The sequence below is a fragment of the Tachypleus tridentatus genome, chromosome 13 (genome assembly GCF_004210375.1).
Source record: "Tachypleus tridentatus isolate NWPU-2018 chromosome 13, ASM421037v1, whole genome shotgun sequence".
In the NCBI taxonomy this organism is placed as follows: Eukaryota; Metazoa; Arthropoda; class Merostomata; order Xiphosura; family Limulidae; genus Tachypleus; species Tachypleus tridentatus.
In genome coordinates, this window is record NC_134837.1 from 81,346,389 (window position 1) to 81,352,713 (window position 6,325).

Genomic DNA, 6,325 nt, shown 5'->3' on the forward strand with positions numbered 1-6,325 from the left:
CGATTTATCTTTATTAAGGGCTTGGCTATTTTGCTGTTCACCTGAAAGATTAGTTCACGAATGTTCAGTAAACAACGATTGCAAACTCCTTTCACCTTATTAATACGTTATAATGTTGCATAATAATTATAATCATGACCAACCACCAGCATTCTATGATTACATCTAAGAGATACCTCACTTGTACTTGCTGCACTACGGGTAATATAGCTTCATCTCACTAGCTTACTTTGAAAGTAATGGTCACCACATCGATTCAAACGAATGATCACGTACAATTATAGTCGGGTGGCTAATACAGAAAACCCTGTACATATCTTGCTATAAAGTTAACTGGTTTGAAAAGTAAGATAATGCTTCCTTTTAACATTCATATACTACAAATATGTCAACTGTTATCCTAATTCCAGTGACCTGTGGTATTTGAGAAATATATCGTTTCTCTCTTAAACCTAAAAAATAAACGTGGTTGATCCACCCACACTTTTGTTGCATTTGTTTTATACCCATGCGTGTATAGTGCAATTATTGTTTTCTATCTATGTTTTATGACATTTTCCTGCTAATTATACATTATCATAGGTTATTCCATTATTCACATAGAATATGTTACATTGTTGAATAATATTTTTAATCTGGTCCTGTTGTGTTTTCTAGTGCCATTAACCATAAGGAGCTTTTAAAATATCTGGAGGATTTTACCTCCGTATTTTAACTTGTGGCATTACCAAATAAAGTGAGTTGTAAGTGTACTCAAACTAGATACGGGTTTATTACTTGTTCCTCACAAAAACTGCTGATTTGTTATTTATGGAGTACATATATATAAATAGGAATACTCGGAGAAAAGATCAGTTTGATCTCTGATGTGACATTCGGTTGACTAATACTCTGTTGACCTCTAACATTTATCAAGATAATTTATCCCAAACTGAATGGCATCGTATCCATCAACATCGCAGAGCTACAGTGTAAAACCTCGTAGCTTCAGAAAATGTTTGATTTCATTAATTCCATTTCATAATTAATTATCAGGCAATGAAATATCTACATTAATGACTTACCCTCTGGCTCTACAGCATGCCCAGACCTGCCTCACCATTAGCCTAAAAAAGAAACTGAATAATTAGGACATTTCGTAAATTAATTATCTCATTACCCTCAAGTAATAAGAAGATCGTCTCACAGAATCGCCCTCTCAGATTACCTGGAATGTTTTACATATTGAATCACCCACCACGACTTCAGCCTAGTTTAGTTTAAAGTCATACTGCCACGTCGAAACGTCAATTTTTAATTTACGGGCTTACAGCGGTAAAATACGGAGTTCGATTTTCTGTGGAAGACAAAGCGTAAATAGCCTATTATGCACGTTTGTGGGAAAACAAACTAAAAACTATCCTTATTCAGCTTTTGTTTCTTGTCCGTGATCACCAAACTACAGAAAACAAGCAAACTGACAACACCAGCGGGTTTACGAAGCTCTCGCCCGCGCCAAAAACAATTACACACCACATTATCATACATTCATATTGTTTTGCTTTTTTTAATTTATTGATAATATTTTTGTCGTTACAGTGAGCACGTTCACACTGGTAATGATAAGTGGTCTTTTTAAGCGTTGTTCTTTGTTATTAAGCACAAAGCTATACCAAAAGCTATCTGTGCTCTGCCCACCAGGGGTATCGAAACCTTGCTTCTAGCAGTATAAACCAGTAGACGTACTTACTGCTGTGCCACTGGGGATAGGGGCAATTTTAAGAGTTAATATTGGCATACGCTAACGCAGTATGTTAAATCACTTTTAAGATTTATGTATTATTTATTACTTAATAAAGGTTTATCAGTTTTTCTCTCCAGCTGACGATTCAGAAAGTGTTTTCTCTTTTTCCCAGGTGTTTGAACAGTTTCCAACCCATCCTTTTCATTTTTATCCATTACTTTTCGTTTGTTTCATAGAACCGATTTGTTGATAGCGTCGTGTTTTATTTGCTGATAGAATGTTGATCTCTCTAAATAGTCGTTTCTCGATTGTTTTTAATACTTCGCTCGATGTATTTCCTTTCGAAACTAGCTCGTAAATATTTGCTTTTTACTTCACTTTATATATCATCAACTACAACGTGTAAATAAGTGTCAAACCAGGGAGTGTCTTTTGTAAAACATCTTGTGTATCCATTAACTGATTTGCATCAAATTTCTTATTTTGAATCTTCATTAGAACTATTATCTTCTTTGGAACTGTTAACACTGGGAGTATCATCAGTGGAAACTCACTTCACATATTCGTTTTGAAAACATTATTCTCGTAAAAAAAATATTTTTAAAAGTCGTGGCAGGTATTTAGTTTTTAAAGGAAAGATTTTACGTTTCCTAAACTGCTGTGATCAGGGATAATATTATCCCCTTTGGCCTCGCACGTGTAGATGTTAATTTCCTGAAAAGATCAGGAATAATCAGAAATACTAACCAAGGAATAGTGGATGTCTGATGGATATAGAGTAAGAAAGAAGACCCAAGTCAGTGAGGACGGTTTGGATGACAAGAAGCAAGACGACAGTGTGAACAAAGTATGTCACACCGGACTCTCTTTTACCAGGGCCATCTAGTGACTGGGATCAGAGGATCCAAGAGTGTCAAAAATTTATTTTTTTCATCAGCCTTTTAAAGGATGCCTATTTTAGTGGTAATGTCTTCACTAAGAATTTATTTTTAATAAATGCTTTTTTTTTCTTCCATGTATATTTTCAGGCCTTTCACAATTAAGTTTTCGCATAAAATACTTCGTTCATGCCCTACAAGGTGGCATGAAAATAAGGTGCTCAGTTGTTAAGACTATTGCACCACGACAAAACTTAGAGTTACAACATCAACGTTACATTTATAGCACTGGTGAATATGAACAGTTCGGTTTCTTACAACTATTGTACATCAAAGAGTAATCATATTCACGAGATACTCGCGACCATAGAGCATTGGTCATAAAGTGCTCTCTGAGGTAATGTCTTTCAACCACAACCACCTTACGGAACTTTTGCTGCAGCACTCTTCTTTTACATATTTTACTTATATTGCAAAACTAAAATTGGCATTACGGGAACTCTTTTTATCAGTTCCGTAGACTTTCAATCTCTCATTCTAAAGTTGTTCAGCCAATTCAGCTAATTATTTTGTTTCTCTAACTTTGAGCAAATTAACTATGGAACATTCGTTAGGAAAGAAACCGTTACTAGACCTACCAAGCATAGGGGCCTGCAGTGGAGTGCAGAGTTGTGCGAAAATGTTAATCCCCATCTGGATGCTAATGCCATCGAGACATCCTTAAGGGATAGTCAGAACATCGCTGGGGCATTTCCTTCGTACCTAGCAAAAGCATATTAGAACCTAATAGTAGGAATACAAATGGATCTCAGTAAAACATACCTATTGCCACGTAGGAGAAGAGTTCGACTAAACACTGCAAACGCTAAATTGTCACTTTTTTCAGTGAGATTGTAATGCTATGATCATGTTCCCCTAAGTAAATTAAGCCTCACACGCATAATGTTTGAAAGAGGGGGTTAATTTGTGAAATCAAAAACCAACACATGTTATGCAAAGTACAATGAGCATGCTAGTGCTACGGCAATCTCAAGGCATGTTCACATAGAAAATGTGTAAGAAATAGGTGCTATGGGGTTAAATCTGAAAACAGTTCTGGATGAAATATAGCTTTAAAAAGTGCATGGCTTCTCGCATAAAATCCACAAACATCACATGAAAAGTCAACTATGCATTCTGTTGTAACACTGCATAGGTACCTGGATTGAAATTAACATAAATGTGTATATTTTATTATAATAAAGTACTGTACAATCTGCGTGCATAGTAGTTATTAATTGTTAAGTTATATTACTAATTTAAACAATCTATACAAGAACAGTATTGCAGCTATTTCAATTAGTGTCTGTCATAAACGTACATGCAAGCATACACCATCCTTCTGGAGAGCTTTTCCATAAATAATTTACATACAGTTTCAATGTTAACAGAAGTGTCCTAAAGGTTGTGTATTGAAGCAATAGCATTCAGTCTTTCTTCGGTTTGTGTCCTCTCCAGTGCCACACCGCTTAAAACCATATTTCGATACACGTGATGGGCAGAGAACAGACAGCCCATTATGAATCTTTGTACTTAATTACAAGCAAGAAACAGGTTTGTGCACACTAAGGGTAATTAATTATTCAATAGTCGGAGAGAAGATGCTGAGCATGAACTCAGTAGCAGCACTTGTAACATCATAAAAAGCAGAGGGTCAGGCTTAACCCCTCGACGTACGTGCAACTAAGTACGAAAACTGAAAATAGCCAATGATTTTAAACTCTTTACTGAAGTATTCATCGTATTTAGCACAAACAACGCTTCGAAAGTAATGCGTGTAGCGTAAGTTCAGTCACTCTTCTCATATCCTTCTCGTTAGTTACGTATGTTAAGTAAAATAGTTTAGGTAATATTGTAGTTATTCTTTGGTTATAATAAATATTAAGTATTGTTTATTTTATTTATCGAAGATAATTTTTATTGTTTGTGTACGTTTTAATTCCAAAATACTGCCACTTACAGCAGCTTTAATTTCCGTTTCCCAGTTTCAACAACCACACTAACATCATATTATTGTTAGTTATCCGTTCCTCGGCGCAACAGTGGTAAGTCTGCAGACTTACGACACTAAAATTAGGGGTTTGATTCCCCACAGTTGACACAGCAGATAGCGCAATGTGAATTTTCTCTAAAACAAAGCAAGCTAGTCACCTAATTAGTGTTAACTTTGATATTTGAGTAATGTGATCGAAAACAGTTCAAACATTATTTCTGATTACAACTGAGTAAGTTTTTACAGTGTACGATTGAAAAGCTCGATCAATATTCTGATTACTTTGGGAATTTAATCTCCTTTTGCTCGGACACTCACATAAGCCCGTCACAGCCCAAAAACAAAATTATTAGTAGCAAGTTGTGGACCTCAGTTCCACAGACTGGTGCTAGTTTTTAACCTTGGTGACTTTTGTGTTGGTCACACCATCTGCTTCAATAATGAGATTGGAAAAGTCCAACTATGTATAGGTGCACCATTTTCTGACTTTTATTTCAAATTTGCCTTTTAAATCTGCTGAAAAAACTTTTCTCTGGTTGTCAGCAGTAGACTAAAATATAATGCCAAACAACAAAATATCGTTCACTTAAATGAAATACAGTCCATTGAACCTCGCAAAATGGCTGATGTATTACATAGGTAAAATAACACGAGGTTCCTATATATATAATTCATCTATTAAATAGAAACCCAATAACTCGATCACTTTCGAAGGGTTCACCTTTCAAAAGCGCTCAGGTTATAGGTTTCTATTTCATTTCTATGAAGACTTCTTAAACATACGTGTTTTTCTAACATCATGAATCCATCCGCTAAAAGCAATCTTAAATCTGCTTACATCATCCAGTTTGATCTTTCCTTGTAGCCATTACTAGTTTATCATCTGTTCAAGAAAAAGAAAAAGCACCAGTGAATGTTACCAAATTTACACACTTGAAGTCCTCACATTGCCACTCTGATATCCCTCCTTCTCCACAATCATTACTGAAATGAACTCGAGAGCTATCTACGCTAGCCGTCCCTGATTTAGCAGTGTAAGACTAGAGGGAAGGCAGCTAGTCATCATCACCCACCGCCAACTTTTGGGCGACTCTTTTACCAACAAATAGTGGGATTGACCGTCACATTATAACGCCCCCACGGCTGAAAGGGCGACCATGTTTGGTGCGACTGGGATTCGAACTCGCGAACCTCGAATTACGAGTCGAACGCCTTAACACCCTTGGCCATGCCGGGCCCGGAAGGCCTTCACTTAACAATTTTTTTTCTTGTACCATACCATTTTCTCATATCTCAACTTCAGTTTAGTTTATGTTCCTTTCTTTTGCCCCTAAGTTCTTATCTTGGTAATCACCTTTCTATCAAAGAATATAAAACAAAGCTGTCTCTCTTTATGTTCAATACACCAAAAGTCATGAAAAGTGAAATGCCTCAGTCTTAATCTGAAAAGCCAAATACGCTTTTCCAGTATATGTGTAAATAATGAAATAAATGCTTTCATTCAATCAAGATAAGCATTGGTCCCAACACTTATATGTCATTTTTAAATAGCATTTTAATAAAACTGCCCAAGAAGTCAATTTTTCTCTCCTTTGTGACCTAACATTTCTGGGTGTGGTTGTGGTATTTGAGAAATAGCAGGTCTATTTTTCTCTTTTGGCTTGGAAAGGCAAACATTTTCTTGGACACAAA